This window comes from Schistocerca piceifrons, chromosome 8, assembly GCF_021461385.2.
Source record: "Schistocerca piceifrons isolate TAMUIC-IGC-003096 chromosome 8, iqSchPice1.1, whole genome shotgun sequence".
NCBI lineage: Eukaryota > Metazoa > Arthropoda > Insecta > Orthoptera > Acrididae > Schistocerca > Schistocerca piceifrons.
In genome coordinates, this window is record NC_060145.1 from 454,076,846 (window position 1) to 454,096,836 (window position 19,991).

Consider the following 19,991-nt stretch of genomic DNA (forward strand, 5'->3'; position numbering starts at 1 on the left):
ATTCAACCACTAGTTCCCAGGCAGATTTGACAGATGAAACGGGGTGTGTAGTGGAAAAAGAATTTTGTATTACATGTGTGGTGTACTGTACATCTATAATAATTGGGTGGAATAAGTTTGGTTCACTCACTTTGACTGCACATAGTGTGAGCGTAGTGTGCTATTTTCGTGGTGCGACGTGGTCCAGTCAGCACATATGGATGAAATTGTGCATGGAATCTTAGAACGTAAAATGAATCTAATCAGAGTTACATGCTTCAAACCAGATAACAGCTAAAATGTGTTACGAAAACATTGTTCACGTAAAACCCAACTGGTGCTTTTCTCAGATTAAAGCCTTGGATCTACATCTACGTCTACAACTACATCTGTACTCTGGTTGCTACCTTACGGTGTGTGGCGGAGGGTACTTTGTGCATCACTATCAGTTACCCCCTTCCCTGCTACGGTCGCAGGTTCGAATCCTGCCTCGGGCATGGATGTTTGTGATGTCCTTAGGTTAGTTAGGTTTAACTAGTTCTAAGTTCTAGGGGACTAATGACCTCAGCAGTTGAGTCCCATAGTGCTCAGAGCCATTTGAACCATTTACCCCCTTCCCTATTTCGGTCCCTCGAGTGGTATGTGGAGAGAATGATTGTTAGCAGACCTCCTTGTAGACTCGTAAACCTCAAATTTTGTTGTTTTTCTTAGATAAACGTAGGAGGAAGTGATATAGCAGTTGATTCTTCTAGGAACGTATGTTCTCGGGACTTTAACAGTAAACGAAAGCAAGATGCTCAGTGCCTCTATTGTAGCGTCGGCCTCTGGAGTTGGCCCTTTCGCGCTTATTAACCTATCACGAATGCGTTGCTTTTCTTTGGAAGTTCTCCCCTTTCTTGTACCAATCCAATCAAGTATGCATCCCACATAGGCTTGGTCAGACGAGGCATTCGTAACCTACCTCCTTCGTAGATGGGCTACACTTCCTGGCGATTCTCCCAATCGATCTCCGTCTGGGATCTGCCTTAGTTGCAATTAGTTTTATGTGGTCTTTCCACCGTGCACATATTCACTGATATTTAATCCACGTGAGTGCTTCGAGGCATTTTCGGCAATCGTGTAATGTAACAATTACGGCTCTCTCTGCCTTTAAATGCTCAATAGTTTAAATTTCTTTGTGCTGAGAGTCAACTACCAATCCATGTACCGAGCGCCTATCGTTTGCAGGCCTTCCTGCATTTCAGTACAGTTTTCTAGCTTGGTGACGTCCCAGTAAACAGCAGCCTAATCTCTAAAAAGCCTCATTGAACCTCCGATGTTATCCATTATGTCACTCATATACAGGGTGCAACGGCAGTGAGTGGTGATATTTTAAACGGTGACTGTGATCAGTGTACTGAATAACATTACATCGACATTTATTTCATCTCTAGACTAATAAGTAGAGCAATATGCAACTTTATGTTTTTGGGTTGTTTGGTACCTCCAAGTGCATGTGGCAACAGCAAGCCATTAGCGCTTATTTTCCCCTGGACAGCAGGTCAGATGTTGAAATGTGGATGCATGGTCGCAAAACTGGTAGCCTACACTGACAGGTCTAGTCCACTTAGTGGTGCAGTTATGACCACGCAGAAAACATCGGATGATAAATTAATTGATGCGTCTGTTGGAAGACTGTTTGATGCAGAGAAAATCGAGCAAAACACTTATGTGTCTAAACATCAAGGTACCACATACAAGACTATTTTCACTTATACTGTGACACACTGTAAGTATTGAAAAGTAGTGCTATGACACTCCTTTGGAGTACACCCGAATTTACTTTTACGTCTGAAGGCGTAAGGGTCTGTTAAGCATGGCATGCTGTGTCCCGCTTGCTAGGGACTTTCTAATCCAGTTAAAAAGATGGACTGATATTGTCTACGCTAGTAATTTATTGACTAGGTGACAATGCAGAATGGTTCGAATGGCTCTGAGCACTATGGGACTCAACTGCTGTGGTCATAAGTCCCCTAGAACTTAGAACTACTTAAACCTAGCTAACCTAAGGACATCACACACATCCATGCCCGAGGCAGGATTCGAACCTGCGACCGTAGCGGTCGTGCGGTTCCAGACTGTAGCGCCTTTAACCGCTCGGCCACTCCGGCCGGCTGACAATGCAGAACTGTAGCGAACGCTTACTGGAAAACAAGGAAAACGGCGCCTATCTATTGTACTGAGTTGTGGGTCTTTAAAGTTAGTATCGCCATTAGACTGTTGTTTATTTACAGTGTTACATTTACACTTGCACAATCATGATTCCGGCTTCAAAGTGTGGCCTAGGATGGGATACTGTCGTATTAAAATACACTATTAATACGACAGTACGCCATCCTAGGCAATTTATAACACTTAAACACTTGATAGTGGCACTTTGAAGCCGGAATCATGATTGTGTAAGTGTAAATGTAACACTGTAAATAAACAACAGTGTAATGGCGGTACAAACTTTAAAGAAATATATTATCACTATGGCGCCGCATTGTGAGACAGTTATTAAATGAGTTGTGGGTGTCGTGAACGAAGTGAGCGAGCTCCGTCTTACAGTCAGGATGAAGGCAGCGAGATGTATAAACTATTTCTTCACTTCAAACAAGCGTTTTACTCCATACCACACTGATTCTGATAACGAAAGTGCAATGGTATGGGGAATAAAGCGAAATTTTTGTTGATAATTTCTTGCTATGGAGGACTGAACCTTAGATGGAAAGTAAATGATAGCTGTAGAAGCAGCTTCAGGGATGCCCAAAGGTAGAATGCTGGGACCCTTGCTGTTAATGTTGTATGTGACAGATCTGGCAGACATTATAAAAATAATAACTGCAGACTTTTTGCAGATGATGTAGTTACCTACAGGGCGTGTGAAAATTCACGTTACACAGTTCTAGGTGTTCTATAGGGAACTTAGTAGATCAAGTTTCACATAGGAACCCATGTACGGAAACGTAATCCAGCGACGCTGCAGAACGTCAAAGTTGTTGTCGCCAGCGCCTGTAAATGTACATATATACAGTGTGATTCTGTGTCGATGTCAGAACGTTCTAGGATGATGGAGAAGGATAAATGTATCAATTTGAGGTAAAGGTGCTTGTACTGGGAACGAGCGACTCTGAAGTTGCAAGCGGAAACCGTGCTGATACCCCTGACAGTGGAATACATGTACCTGTACTGTTGTTGTTAAGACTGCCGGGTAGGCAACTTTGAAAGGTGGTAGTACGGACAGAAACAAGAAAAAATGTAAAACTTGAGCTTTAAAATGCCTACCTTATGAGCCATGAGAACTTGTTCAATAGAGGAGATGTACACTGCTGGCCACCGTAAATGCAACACCAAGAAATACAAGAGGTAGCACAACAAAATTTATTTTGTAGAGAACATGTTGGCCAAGTATCAAATGATTACGTTTACAGACGTCTGTGACATGTGGTTCCTGCCAGAATCAGTAGCCAGAATAGCCGCCATTGTTGGAGATCACCGCTGCCACACGTCTCGGCATTGAGTCAGAGAGACGTTGGATGTGTTCCTGGGGTACAGCAGCCCAAGCAGCTTCCACACGTTGCCAAAGATCATCTGGTGTGGCCCCTGGGGATGTAATCTGGGTCACTCGTTGAGCAACCATGGACCACATGTTTTCTATCGGCGAAAGATCCGGAGAGCGAGCCGGCCAGGGAAGCAATTCAATCTGGTTATTGACGAAGAACCTTTGGACAATGCGTGCCACTTGTGGTCGAGCATTATCCTGTGGCCGAGCCCTGAAGGTAAGGAAGGACAACTGGCTCCAGCACCTCGGATATGTAGCGCCGGCTATTTAAAGTACCGGCAATGCGTACTAGAGGCGTGCGAGAGTAATATCCAATACCGCCCCATACCATAATACCCGGTGCAAGACCAGTGTGGCGGTGCATAATGCAGCTGTCCAGCATCCTCTCTCCACGGTGTCTCCACACTCGAATCCGACCATCGTGGTGCTGCAGACAGAAGCGTGCCTCGTCAGTAAAGACAACGTCATTCCATTCTGCCGTCCACATCCGTCTGTCATCACACCATTGGCGACGGAGACGTCTGTGGTTCTGCATCAGTGGTAGACGAAGCAATGGACGTCTTGCGGACAGACCACTCTGCTGTAAACGGCGTCGAATGGTACGCGCAGACACTGGATGATGCGTTACAGACGCAATGTGCTGTGCTATGGTTCGGGATGTCACTGAGCGATCCGTCACTGCCATTCGCACAGTTTGCCTATCAGCACGTGCAGTGGTGCACCGAGGTGAATGCGATCGACCACGTCGGTCCGTCGTACCCTCCTGCATCCAACGGTCACATATCCGCATTACAGTTGTTTGGTTTCGTCCAACACGACTAGCGATTTCTCTGTATGATAATCCACAATCCCGGTAAGCCACTATCCTTCCTCTGTCGAACTCGGATACTTGATCAAAAGATGTTCGCTGTTGTCTACGAGGCATAACTGATCGTCTTGTGAAACAACCACAAGGTAAACACACGTGCCGAACGTACACTCGTCGAAATCGCCAAGCCTTAAATGGCGCTATGAGGTGGCGCCACAGGCGCGCGTGATGTGCGTCTGCGCTGAAATTCTAATCTGTTGCATATCTCATCGCTGCAAACTCATGGTGTAAATTTCACTTGATTCGGATGCTTCCTTCAGGGTGTTGCATTTACGGTGGCCAGCAGTGTATTTCACATTAACAAAGAGCTCTTCAGGTATGCATTTTAGAGCCCATGTGTACAAGACTATCTTCTTGTCTTGGTCCCTACAGCCACCACTGACATTTGCTTACCCCACAGTCTTAGCAACAACAGCACCGGTGCATGTATTCCACTGTCAGAGGCCTCAGAATGATACTCGCTTGTAACTTTCGGCTTGCTCGTTTCTGAACCAAGGACCGTTACCTCAAACTAATACATTTATTCCTCTCTGTCGCCCTAGAAAAGTTGCAGCATCACCACGGTATCGCTCTGTGTATACATACATGTACAGGTGCCAGCGCCTATAACTTTGATGCCCTGTAGCGTCGTTGGATGACGTTGCAGGACATGGGTCCCCAGGTAAAACTTGATTTACTGACTCCCCTCTACTACATCTCGAAGTGTGTAACGTGAATTGCGTAACAGCGTGTATAATGAAGTATTCTCTGAAAAACCTGTACAAATATCCAATCATATCTTCAGGTATTGTGACGTGACGGCGTGCGCAACATTCTCGAATTGCGAGTGAAGCTGGTTTTCGGCTGGACATTATCAGTGCCTGGCGAACACGATGAAGAGTTCGCATACTCAGTGTGTCCAGTTCACTCCCTGAACAAACGCGAGTGATCTCAAATGTAATTAACAAGTTGTCTGTGTATCTGTTTGACGATCCCTTAAAGTCTGAGAGCCGCTAAAATGGATGTACAGTATTTTAGTTATTTCACATATTACGAGGACGTGCTGAAAAGTAATGCCTACGAATTTTTTGTGTGAAAACTCTTAAAGCTTTTTAAATAAAACAATCTTTATTAACAATGTACACCATTATACTTCATATTTATAAATTTATTTCTCACTATAGTGGCACTGGTGACGAACACATTTCTCCCAGCGAGAGGTCGGTTTGTTGATACGGTCTCTGTAGAATATTTCACTTTGTCTATGGAGCGGCTACCCCACCTCTGCCTGCACCACTCTATCAATGTTAAATCCTCGAAGGTGTTCCTTGTGTTCTGGAAACAGATGACAATCGGATGGTGTCAAGTCGGGACTGTATGGGGGATGATCGACGGAACTGAACCCAAGACGCCGGAGAGTTGCAGGAGACGCAGCACCCGTGTGTGGCCTAGCATTGTCATGCTGAAGGAGAGGAGTACCGTGTGTGGTCCAACTCTTCAAATCCGTGCTTTCAGTTTCATGAGGGTCCCGCAATATCTTTCAGAGCTTATGTTTTTTCCTTTAGTCACGAATTCCGTTGACCACTCGTCGAACATCCCACAACACCGTGAGCATGACTTTGCCGTCGGTGGGCGTGGTCTTGAATTTTCTTGGCGTCGGTGATCCTTCGCGGCGGAACTCCACTGATGATCTCTTGTTTTCGGGGCCAAAATGGTGAAAACAACTTTCATCATCTGTCACAATGTTCTGAAGGAACCCATTATCCTCACTCTCAAAATGCAGAAGAAATTGTTGACGAATTTAAATTGGAGGCACATTTTGTGCGATCATAAACTCGATTACAGAACGCTGTTTCTCTTGCAGCAGCATACTTACACTACACACCGCCGTTATACATAATAAAATTCGGTGCCCTCTAGCGGCAGGGTGTTTTTGTTTTGCTGGTTTGCAAAACTGAGAAGAGGGCAAGGGACTATGTTCCTCAACATTACATCTTGCATCAATAAATCGGAAAGAGTCTGAAGCAGTGACGATGATGGCTCTGAAATGTTGCTGGTTGAGGAGAAGAAGATGGCGAACATGAAGATAAGGACGAGACTGATAAGGGAAGACGGATGACACACTACTGGCCATTAAAATTGCTACACCAAGAAGAAATGCAGATGATAAACGGGTATTCATTGAACAGATATATTATACTAGAACTGACATACGATTACATTTTCACGCAATTTGAGTGCATAGATCCTGAGAAATCAGTACGCAGAACAACCACCCGTGGCTGTAAAACGGCCTTGATACGCCTGGGCATTGAGTCAAACAGAGCTTGTATGGCGTGTACAGGTACAGCTGCCCATGCAGCTTCAACACGATACCACAGTTCATAAACAGTAGTGACTGACGTATTGTGACGAGCCAGCTGCTCGGCCACCATTGACCAGACGTTTTCTATTGGTGAGAGATCTGGAGACTGTGCTGGTCAGGGCAGCAGTCGAACATTTTCTGTATCGAGAATGGTCCGTAGAGGACCTGCAACATGCGGTTGTGCATTATCCTGCTGAAATGTAGGGTTTCGCAGGGATCGAATGACGGGTAGAGCCACGGGTCGTAACACATCTGATATGTCCACTGTTCAAAGTGCCGTCAATGCGAAGAGGCCGAGACGTGTAACTAATGGCACCCCATATCGTCACGCCGGGTGATACGCCAGTATGGCGATGACGAATACACGCTCCCAATGTGTGTTATCTGCGATGTCGCCAATCACGGATGCGACTATCATGATGCTGTAAACAGAACCTGGATTCATCCAAAACAATGACGTTTTGTGATTCGTGCACCCAGGTTCATCGTCGGGTACACCATCGCAGGCGCTCCTGTCTGTGATGCAGCGTCAAGGGTAACCGCACCCATAGTCTCCGAGCTGATAGTCCATGCTGCTGCAAACGTCGTCGAACTGTTCGTGCAGATGGTTGTTGTCTTGCAGACGTCCCCATCTGTTGACTCAGGGATCGAGACGTGGCTGCACGATCCGTTACAGCCATGCGGATAAGATACCTGTCATCTCGACTGCTAGTGATACGAGGCCGTCGGGGTCCAGCCGGCGTTCTGTATTACCCTTCTGAACCCACCGATTCCATATTCTGCTAACAGTCATTGGATCTCGACCAACGCAATACGATAAACCGCAATCGCGATAGGCTACAGTCCGACTTTTATCAAAGTCGGAATACATGTACCTGTGATGGTAAGCATTCCTCCTCCTTACACGAGGCATCACAACACCGTTTCACCAGGCAACGCCGGTCAACTGCTATTTCTGTATGAGAAATCGGTTGGAAACTTTCCTCATGTCAGCATGTTGTAGGTGTCGCCACCGGCGCCAAACTTGTGTGAATGCTCTGAGAAGCTAATCATTTGATTATCACAGCATCTTCTTCCTGTCGGTTAAATTTCTAGCACGTCATCCTCGTGGTGTAGCAATTTTAATGGCCAGTGTGTGTGTGTGTGTGTGTGTGTGTGTGTGTGTGTGTGTGTGTGAGTGTGTGTAACAAAGATTGAATCTTTTTTTAAAAAATATAAAGTGACTCGAGTATAATAACGGCCACCTGGCAGACCGTGACGCGTGGCGTGCTGGGCCGGCCGCCGTCACATAGCGTGTGGGACCCTCCCACCACCTCCCACCACCCACCCCCTGCCGCAGCGGAACTGTGCCGTGACGCGGCGCCGCTGAAAGCTGCTTCTGTCGTCCTACTTGCCCAGGCGCCCCAGGCCGGATGTTTCTAAAACGCTCACTCCCCCCATTGGTCGCTCAGTGTGAAATTGTTCATTGACTGCGAACGTCTCTCATTTCACGATAAGTGGTACCTCCTGCCTATCCACAAGTTCTCAATAATGGCGCAAATCAACAGATATCCCGTACGAGTGGCTTCAGTCTGTGATTCGTCTGTGTGTTACTAAATAATAAGCTTTTCGAAAGTTTACAAACACCAGATCTACGTGAACATGTCAATCGGTCGCACTTGACCATACCGTATACGAAGAGAACGGATTGGTTGCGTTTGATCCATGTTATCGGGCTCTACACGGCATCCCTTGCTAAAGGGTTTTTTGTTCGGTTAGGACGTTATGTTTGACCTCAGAATATGTTATTCTGCTAAAACCAGAGGCGAGTAATGCAAGACGCTGTTTCTCTGAACCAGCTTTGCTGCCTTCACTTGGAGGTCGCATGGCTTCTTCTACTCTAGAGACAGAGAGTCGTGTTGAGAGGTTGCTTCTTTTCCAGCGGCAGCTTATTGTATGTCGCTAGAACAACAAAAGGTACCCAGTGACTGGAAGAAAGCGCAGGTCATTCCCGCCTTCAAGGAGAGCCACAGGACAGAGCTTCACTCAATTACAGACCAATATCGTTAACGGTAATCTGTCGTAGAATTATGGAACATATTGTATGCTCAACAACTGTGACGTTTTTGGTGAACGAAACTCTACTCTATAAAAATGAACATCGATTCGGCAAACATAGATCTTGTGAAACTCGCAAATTAGAGCCAATTCAGAGGCCGATCTTCTCAGGCGCCATTCGCCAGCGGAATGTGCTAGGGGGGATAAGTTATTGGCACCAGAAGTACCCTCCACCGGAAAACCACATTAGGTGACATGCAGAGTATGATATAGCTGTATATGTAGACCATCTATCAGTACAATCGATCCCGCGCCCGTGTTCCCGTGTTAGATTCCCGGCGGGGTCAGGGATTTTCTCTGCCTCAAGATGACTGGGTGTTGTGTGATGTCCTTAGGTTAGTTAGGTTTAAGTAGTTCTAAGTTCTAGGGGACTAATGACCATAGTGCACAGAGCCATTTGAACTATTTGAGTACAATCGACAAATACAGGGTGATTGAAAAAGAAAGATCAGCTCAACTGTTTATTACAGACGAACCATAAAAGATTGGAAACAAATCGCGTATCTTACTAGATAGAGGAAGGTCCAAAGCTTTGACACAGCTGCGCCGTTGTCTGTATTTGACAAAATGGCTCATACACCACAAGAGAAATAATTTTGTGTGTTGGAATAAGCGCGAACTTAATCTATTGTTCAAGTGCAACCAGATTTCAAATCTATGATTTTTTTTCTGCGGCGGTGCGTAGGAGACAGAGTCTTTGTGCTGCCTGTGGCACCTACTGTTCAAGAGCTGAGAAGTCGAATTTTTTGGAGCTGTAGATTCAATAAACAGGGACTTATTGATTCGTGTGGGGAATGAAATGGACTACATTTTCGATGATTCTCAAGCAACGCATGGTGCTGATGTTAGAGTGTATGGTATAGCGTTTGTGCGAACATAGAGCTTTTAAACTTCCTCTATCCAGTGATAAGAGCAATGTGTTTCTATGTTTCATACTTTGTAATAAACTACTGAAATCTGCTCTTTTATTTTGAATCACCTGTATCGACTTCTCAGTAGTATACTGAGAAAAAGAAGTAGTCACGTAAACAAAGGATTAATCGAAGAAAAACTAGGTTGATTTTACTGCCAGGACGAAATCTCAAAAAACAATAAAGACATAAAAATGTAGCGTAACGGGCAGTGTTGCTTACTATGAGGGTTATTCGGAAAGAAAGGAAAGATATATCGCGAAATGGAAAATACCGTAAAAATCTGATGAAGCTTTGCACAGATGCGTTGGGCACTGTGTCTAGTACGCCCGTTGGTCGCATTATGTCGCTCTTTTCACTTCTGAGCTCACACTCAGAACGTAAAAATGGTCAGAAATTAGCGTCTCCCGCCAACTATGAGGGCCTGGCGAAAGATTTCGCCTGAAGCTACGCAATTCACATAATATAACTGTCATGCGGTTCGTTCTACACGACAATTCTCAGCTGCACTCTGCAGGGGCAATGAAGATTTTCCTGGAGGTTTTTCGATGGGAAGTGTTTGATCACCCACAATACAGATCGTAATTGGCTACCCCTGAGCTACATCTCTGCTCAAATGAACCGCTGGCTATGAAGACAATATTTTGACACAGAGAACGAGCTGCAGTCCAGAGTAGAAAATTGTAGAAAAGCACTGGCGGCTGTCTTCTATAAAGAGGGAATTGAAATGTTGGTCCAACGCTACGACATATGTCTAAGTCTGATTGGCGACTATGTAGAGAAGTAGCTGGAAGGTGTAGCTAAGCGTTGCAAATAGAACAGTTTTGATTTTCACTGTGCTTTACTTTCCTAATAGCCCTCTTACAATACTGGGAATGTGAAGCATAGAAGGTATGGCACGTGGAGTTATCTGTCAGTAGCCTGACAACCTGTTCGGCAATATTACCCAAGCATAAAATTTTCTTTTCCTTCTTTACCACTCATCTGAAATAATAAACCCTTGGCGGCTACTTGTATCTATACTTTATTCTCCTTATTGAGCGAACTGATTAACCAACGGTTTTTGCATCCCACTCAAGCAAAGTTTTTAATGAGATTTTTGATTCCTCGTTTGCCACGTCTGGCAAAAATTTAATGACATTGTGGATAATCATACCGGCCTGATTAAGAAGAACTTTTCCTGCAAGTGGGTGTGCGAAGACAGTGGAGGCTTGGTACATATTTTGGGCGAGTTGTATCTGATGTTTATCATTTACTGGCAACCTGGTCCTCACGTGACATAAGCGATCGCTTTCTATAGGCAACAGCTGGCTGTCATGGAACAGACATACATAGTTTAGAAAAAGGTAAATTATTACTCCATGATAAACACCCAGTCACTAAAAAGTGTCTTTGACATAACCTGGAAGAAACGGAAACATGGATATTAATATTTTCATGACAACACATTTTTAATAGGATCACCACAAATGGTCGGTATCAGCATGCAGACGGTATTTGTTTTTGATACATCGGAAGAAAGGGATGCGCGAATATCGAGTTCTCTACCCTGTGACGTTAGCGAAGTTTTTACAGTTCGCAGTTTTGCTCCGTTGGATGTCATAAAAATATCGAAGGGGCTGAGAGGGAGAAAGAGAGAGAGAGAGAGAGAGAGAGAGAGAGAGAGAGAGAGAGACTGCACTTCTACGAAGTCTCTGACACCATTACACTCCCGTATTTCTGACGTAGTAACAGTAGGAGTACAATAAAGGAGATCAGGACATGTCCATGGGGATATTTGTAGACTGTCATTCGATATTGATGAATTCTGTTTTGCTTCTGAATTTCTTTGTGCATTCCGCGTATGCTCTGTGTGGTTGTGAATTTCCTCCTGTGTGTTAGTGTGCTATTTTTCTCGTTGTGACAGTTCTCTGCTTAGTTAGTTAGTGACAGATGGAGAACTAGACAGCTTTTTAACTAATGAAACGGTGCTGTTGGAACGCGATGGGATTTCGAGAGAATTAGCAGGGGTCTGTGACTTGACGGGGAACATCTCTTACGCGTGGGAATCATGTGGGTTCAAATGCTGTACATAGAATTTTGGAAGATTCTTGAGAACACGGTAGGTAAGCGATTGTCTGACGAAATGGGAGTTGAGGCACAACCTCTGTACCGCTTCTACCAAGTATTGTGGCCAAACTTATTACAACCTCTCACATACGTCTCCGAAGTGACTTCAATGACAAAATAAAGAGCCAATACGAAATTTTTTACCGAGAAACAATCAGCAACGGAAGTTCGATCGTTTGTTTTCTCGATAAACGAGACAACATTCTTCTGTGAGGTTTGTGAACCTATGAATGGATGGAGTGACATCTTAATAGGTAGGCTATATTTTCATTTACATCTCTATGCTTACTTCGCTAGCCATCATACGGTGCGTGGCGGAGGGTACACTGCACCACTATTAGTCATTCCCTTTCCTACTCCACTGGCAAGTAGAGTGAGGGAAAAAGACTACCTATATGCCTCCTTATGAGCACTAATTACTCGTATCTTATCTCCGTGGGACTTAAGAAAAATCTATGTTGATGGGGGTAGAATCTTTCTGCCGTCAGCTTCAAATGTCAGTTCTCTATAGTGTTCCTCGAAATGAACATTGTCTTTCCTGTAGGGATTCCCATTTGAGCTACCCGGCGAGTGTAATCCGACAGCTGGAAAAACATTACTCATCATTCAAAGTGACTCCCATAAGCGCTTGAATTAATCAGCCCGTCAATTTGATATCAATGAGGTGCCGCTGAGTGGGTGGAAGCGTGGGCTGGAGTACCCCGGATGTGACTAGGGAGTTGGAGGGGTAATCAGGCATCTTTCCGTTGCGGCGAGATCTTTTAACGAAATTTCAATCTCTCAACTACACAGGGAGAGATGACCATCGTAATAAAATCAGCTATATTAACGAATTTATAATGTGATACGTAGCATGAACCTGATATTTACAACTTCTCTGTGCTGCTACCTTACGAGAATGCATAAGTGACGAAGTGTTTGGTTATTTTAAGAGAGTTCGAAAGTTAGAAAGCATCCTGTGACAGAGACAGAGCATGCTCTTAGCACTCCTTCATGAGCCCAAAATGAGTTTAATGTTCTAGTTCTGTGATACAGGACATAACAGATATAATACTGACAAACAGATTTATTTTACTTGATGAGAATACTTAGGGGAGATATAGCCTATGCCATACTGTTACACTATATTCACAACAAGTAACGATACATTAGCGATGTGAAAACGCATGTATGGCCCGATTTCTTCTGTCGTCGAAAATAACTCGTATAAAAGAGAGAAATCTACATTTCGCATGAAAAATTCTAGGTGTATGGTCAATAACATCCCTGTCACAAGTTGGGTGAAACGAGTGTTTTTAACTGGGTGGTCTATGCGGGGGTGAACTACAGTATACATCCAATCCACTACTTCTTGTCTCGCAATTCCTGCGGCCAGGGCCGACTGGGAGTGGCGGCTTAGCCTCGCGTGAGTGGGAGTAACAAAGAAAAGATTCCAGCTACTGGCTAGTCAGCTTTTGCCCACAGCTGTGCGGACGAGTCCCAGTGGTGCCCCTCGTGCTACCCTGTGGACAGCCGAACAGTGATGTAGATATTTTATCCTGGAAGAGCAGCGACAGAAGTGGATGTGTGTGTTGTGTGAGAAGGTTCAATATGTCGACTGTTTGCAGTGGACAGTTTTCTCCCTCACGTAAATTGATCGGTTGATGACTGTGGGACCTTGGTGATACTCTCTCTGACCGCTGAAAATCTGGTACAGCAGGCTTCGAAGTACACTGATTTTTGTGAATGCAAGCACCCTCCTCCACCAAATGTTTCCACTAAACATATCGGGCGAAAAAACGTACCGATCGCTATCGACTGCATCGACAGTTAAGCACCAGTCTGGGAGATTGGTGGCACATGGCGCATGGTGCGGCACAGCGGATGGCAGATGGCAAACTCTTCGAGTCGCGATCGCGATCGGTGCGTTTTTTTTTTCGCCAGATATGTTTAGTGGAAACATTTGGTGGAGGAGCTTACTCGTGTTCTCAAACATCGGTGCATATAAGCTCTCAGATATATTTAATCCTACGATCTATTTGTAGCAGAAATTTAATTACTTGATTCGCATAATGTTTGCATGTGATACTCAGATATAGAAAATAGGTTTTATTAGGAGGAGCGATCATCGTAAGATGGTGGTGAGTGTTTTAAGTGATCTATTTGGCTCCTGTAAACTGTTAAACAATTAATTTGATGTAACAGGGCAAATGGACTATTCCTTCTATTTTTGATACCGAAATTGCGTCATCTCTCCCTCTGTCACCAGCATTAGCGAATGGTTCAAAAGGTTCAAATGTCTCTGAGCACTATGGGACTTAACTTCTGAGGTCATCAGTCCCCTAGAACTTAGAACTACTTAAACCTAACTTAAGGACATCACACGCATCCATGCCCGAGGCAGGATTCGAACCTGCGACCGTAGTGGTCTCATGGTTCCAGACGGATTAGCGAATGGGAACACATTATTCTGAGGAGAGATGGAAACCTCCTTCTGTGTGCTTGGACACATTGGTTCGCATACAAACAGGAAATATTAACTCGAGAGAGGCAGAGACAGGAAGCGAGTCTGGAATTTCCCAGCCAACAGAATACCGTGTTGTTTGGGTCGCGAGATCGAAGGACGTCGACAGCCGGTCAGTGTCTGTGGTATTTAGTATTGTGATTTTTAATTGGTACATTGGGTGATTTGTCATCTCTGTGGCGGTGCCCGGTCGACAGTCAAATGCGCGGTGGATTCCAATTGGCGGTTGCTGTACTGCACTCCATTCCATTCCTTGGTGCTTACAGTTATTACGTCATGGGGGGTGGGGATGAGGCGTGAGTCCTACCCAAATGGAGGAGCCCTGTCTCCTGCAAACTGATTAAATAAAGAATATGCATCAATATATTATTGACATTGATTTGGATTTCGTGTCGTGAGATCCTTCCTTTCCAGCACAGACTGTGTCTTTTTCACACTAATTTTCTCTGGGATAGGTGGGAGTGAGGGGTGAGGGGGTGGGATATCCTCTAGAGGTGGCATTGGGCACTAGCTCATTCGATTCCTGCACATCAAGGTGAGCACACATGCGAAAATTTTCCAACAAGACAACACTTCCTATCTGCATCAGTGTAACTATGTAATTAGAACATGTAGTTGCTGGACCAAGTAATACTTGCACTTTCCACACCAACAGCTCTGCACAGCGATTTTCCCACTATTTTTTTCCTGGGTGGCAAGAGGGGAAGTGGGGGTTGGAGAGGAGGGCTGGGGGATTTCCTTCCAACAGGGTTGCAACCAAAATAAAGAAAATAAATTACCTCATATCCCTCCTCTCCAACAGCTCAGCATAGAACGAGTTTTTCCCAACAGTTTCCAGATAGGGTGGAGAGGGGAGTGGGGGGGGGATTTCTCAGATCAATTTAATAAATTAGTCAATTAACCTGATATCAAAAGTGTGCTTGCATTATCGTGGGGGAGGGGGAGGGTTGGGGATTTCCCAGAAGGGGGGAGGAGGAGGGGGAGGGGGATGGGGTGAGGGTGGGGGATTATCATCAGAGGGTCATAAATTAACCTCAAGGAGTTGTAAACCATTTAGCAGAACTATAGGTTAATTTCATAAATTAATCAGCTTTCACACTTTAATTAATTTGCATATCGATTTGATATCAAAAGTGTGCCAGAACCTACTTTGCCCTGCTACTAAGAGCAACTACGTTAAGACTCACAGGTGTAGTATAAGAAGAATTATGAGAGTTAGCCCTTGTAGTTGTCAGCTGTAAAGTTAGTAGGAGGGTAGATGATAGGAATATTGTCAAATTTACCAGGCCAGGCAATATGTTCAAGAGACCTCACAACGTTGCATACTTTAGATATCTTCAACAGCTTCACTGCTCTGGGTAGACAAAAGCGTGCAGACAACCCAGTGACCTGTCAAAGAGTCTGACGAGACAAGGAGAAAGCTAAGGTTAGTAGTAGCCAGAGGGTTAAAACGACTGTTTGTGATTCAGCACTGGAGGTGCACATCCAAACCAGTATGGAATTCCCTGAGTAGTGAATATCAGGCAACTAGTAATATTTAGGGTAAGTGTAGGGCTCAGTAATGTCATCTGTGAAAGAGGCTCTTACGGGCGCACCACATATGTACTGTTCTATATTTGCGTTTCTGGTAAGATTTTAGTCAAACTACCATTTTATAGGAGCTTTTAGTACAGCCAGAGAACTGTCCCTCCAATCTCTGTGATTTCCAATATTTTCCTTACGCCATTCTTTAGGATTAATGTTTCTGGAAGATTTCTTAATTATAGGCACAGTTACAATAATCAGTGGAGAAACAGAAAACGTCATCTTGATGAATGCAAGGTTAAAATCGTAGTAAATTGGGACTGTTCCAACAAAACATAAGAATTTTGTTAAATAAGAAAGATGAGCTCACGATAGGGATACAGGGTGTTGAAAAATCTAAACGTATTTCTATACATTTGCTATGCATAACAGAACATAATGTGGAAATCACAGAAGTTAGACATGTGCACTTAGATGGCTGCAAGTTAACAATATATTGCTGTGTGTGTGACATGAGGAGAGAGGGAGTGACTATATATCCATAATAGGGATTAAAGTCCCAGATCATAGACCCCCATGAAGCCGTACCGATCAAATCTCTGAACATTGTATTTCAGTAATACACTTGAAAATCTACAAGATAGCAGTTCAAACAGTCTACAGGCACCGAACACGATTTTAGTGGATGAGTCAGAGCAGAAATAGCGGGGAAGTGCTTGTGTGTGGAAATGTCAGTACGGGTTTCATCTCGGTTCTTTCTGATCGAAGGCATCCCCATGGTAACAGTCCCAATAGTAACAGATGGACTACGTCAAACAGAAATTGGTAAGTTGTTTTCAAATCCAACTGTGCTCCGTGAAATAGTAAGTGAACATTGAAAACGAATGTCAGGAGTCATTCTTTTGCTGCATTACTTTTCATTTCATTTAATGTTGTGGGCACTTACTTTGGTGCCCCTGACAGCTCTTCCATATATTCAAAATTTCTTTGGGTTTTGTGAAAGGTCTTTCGATAAAATTCTACTGCTACGATATTCGTTGAAGGCTTCATGTAGTGCGATTTTGATATTCGAACATGTTTCTTTCAGCATCTCTGAATGTCGCACGCAACTTCAATTTTTAACTCGATGGATTTGATTTTTTCGTCCACTGCGACAAACTGACCAGCTCCATTTTTAATTTGTCTACCTTTTCGACATACACTTCAATTTTCAATAAAAATCTCAGTGCTATCCATTTACGGTATGACACAGCCTGTACCTAGTACAGTGTGAGCGCCACAGCTATTGAGGAATGGCTAAAATTTTGGCACTTTGTTGCTAATACTTCATAGTTGATTACAAGGATTTCAACACTCTTAGCTTGGGGAGGAACGTATTTCTTTCGTTCTTACAGTGGTATTTCAGAGTCTACTAGGCTGGACTGGATTACGAATCGCATAATATGTTTTTTTAAAAAAGGAAGTATCTTGTGTGCACCCCACCCATAGTCAGCTGTCTGGGATACCAGCCTGTGACGTTTCTCGCATACCTGACCCGTTTAGGGGTACCCTACAGTTTTCAAACCTATGTCGCAACCCTAGAACGTCGCTGCCTAGCTTCTCAGAGAATCTTTCAAGTTTCTCGTTCTGTCCTCCACTAGACTCAGATCAAGATTGCCACGATAAGTTGTAGAAATAGTGCCACAGACTGTAGTCTTTGTTGAAATTCTGAGACAGCAGCTGGTTCCTTAACCGTCTCTATCTGTGGCCGGAATTATCCAAGTATGACCTCGGAGCCCAGTCACATATTGTTCGTCCCAACGTGCGTTCGTTGCACCTTGTGCTCTCAGTGGTTGCAAGAACAGCCTCTCCAACATGGTAAGGGACGTTTCCAGGCACACACACTGAGTGCACAAAGTGATTCGTCCTGTGACTTGCTGCCATATCCCTAAGAGGTACCGTTATCTGCTGTACATTTGAATTGCAACCAGTTAATGGACCCCTAATCCTTTGCGTGTGCCACTCATGGCACGTTACACTGTAGGTTCCCCAGGAAGTGAAGTGAGTTTCATTGGCGTAATTTCAGTTTCAGTGGAGGGCAACACCTCGAACTTGTTACTTAGGGGGATGAGTATAATACTCCGAGATCTCCCTGGTGCCTGCCTCCTCTGTACAGGATCTCTACACTTTCCTCTGACACGCCACTCAGAGGCAACTGGGTGAGTGGTGATAGATCCTGCGCTTCCTGCAAATGAGACAAAATTCACTTATGGGAACAATCCTTAGGTATTCCTGGAGCATGTCTTTCGCAGCAGCTTCCAGTAAAGTGATAATAGTCAAAGGTGATTTACAGCTGCGTACTCATGTTCGCAGTAGGGCTGCATTGCGGCTAGCGAAAAGTTTTACAGAAAAAAACAGTTTTAACTGATTTCGATAATTCTCTTGCACTTTTTTCGATCTGTTATACTACACGTCCCCCCCATGAACCAGGGACCTTGCCGTTGGTGGGGAGGCTTGCGTGCCTCAGCGATACAGATAACATTACCGTAGGTGCAACCACAACGGAGGGGTATCTGTTGAGAGGCCAGACAAACGTGTGGTTCCTGATGAGGGGTGGCAGATTTTCAGTAGTTGCAGGGACAACAGTCTGGATGATTGACTGATCTGGCCTTGCAACACTAACCAAAACGGGCTTGCTGTGCTGGTACTGCGAACGGCTGAAAGCAAGGGAAAACTACATCTGACATTTTTCCCCGAGGGCATGCAGCTTTACTGTGTGGTTAAATGATGATGGCGTCCTCTTGGGTAAAATATTCCGGAGGTAAAATAGTCCCCCATTCGGATCTCCGGGCGGGGACTACTCAAGAGGATGTCGTTTCAGGAGAAAGAAAACTGGCGTTCTACAGATCGGAGCGTGGAATGACAGATCCCTTAATCGGGCAGGTAGGTTAGAAAATTTAAAAAGGGAAATGGATAGGTTAATGTTAGATATAGTGGGAATTAGTGAAGTTCGGTGGCAGGAGGAACAAGACTTCTGGTCAGGTGACTACAGGATTATAAACACAAAATGAAATAGGGATAATGCAGGAGTAGGTTTAATAATGAACAGGAAAATAGGAATGCGGGTAAGCTACTACAAACAGCATAGTGAACGCATTATTGTGGCCAAGATAGATACAAAGCCCACGCCTACCATAGTAGTACACGTTTTTGTGCCAACTAGTTCTGCAGATGACGAAGAAATTGATGAAATGTATGATGAAATAAAAGAAATTACTCAGATAGTGAAGGGAGACGAAAATTTAATAGTCATGGGTGACTGTAATTCGATAATAGGAAAAGGAAGAGAAGGAAATGTAGTAGATGAATATTGAATGGGGGTAAGGAATGAAAGAGGAAGCCGCCTGGTAGAATTTTGCACAGAGCATAACGTAATCATTCGTAACACTTGGTTCAAGAATCATGAAAGAAGGTTGTATACATGGAAGAACCCTGGAGATATTGAAAAGGTTTCAGATAGATTATATAATGGTAAGACAGAGATTTAGGAACCAGGTTTTAAATTGTAAGATATTTCCAGGGGCAGATGTGGACTCTGACCACAATCTATTGGTTATGAACTGTAGATAAAAACTGAAGAAACTGCAAAAAGGTAGGAATTTAAGGAGATGGGATCTGGATAAACTGACAGAACCAGAGGTTGTAGAGAGTTTCATGGAGAACATTAGGGAACGATTGACAGGAATGGGGGAAAGAAATGCAGTAGAAGAAGAATGGGTAGCGTTGAGGGATGAAATAGTGAAGGCAGCAGAGGATCAAGTAGGTAAAAAGACGAGGGCTAATAGAAATCCTTGGGTAACATAAGAGATACTGAATTTAATTGATGAAAGGAGAAAATACAAAAATGCAGTAAATGAAGCTGGCAAAAAAAAAAAAAAAAATACAAACGTCTCAAAAATGAGATCGACAGGAAGTGCAAAATGGCTAAGCAGGGATGGCTAGAGGACAAATGTAAAGATGTAGAGGCGTATCTCAGTAGGGATAAGATAGATACTGCCTACAGGAAAATTAAGAGACGTTTAGAGAAAAGAGAA

At 44.1% G+C, this 19,991-nt stretch overlaps 1 protein-coding gene and 1 non-coding gene across 2 annotated transcripts in view; one reads left to right on the plus strand and one right to left on the minus strand.

The window, feature by feature from the left end:
- The window catches only part of LOC124712444, a 147,956-nt gene that overhangs the window by 93,038 nt on the left and 34,927 nt on the right, over positions 1–19,991 (plus strand). The gene's annotated exons all lie outside the window — the stretch shown is intronic.
- On the minus strand, positions 12,804–12,988 carry LOC124712786. Its single transcript, XR_007005607.1, has one exon. It is a non-coding gene; the product is annotated as a U2 spliceosomal RNA (small nuclear RNA).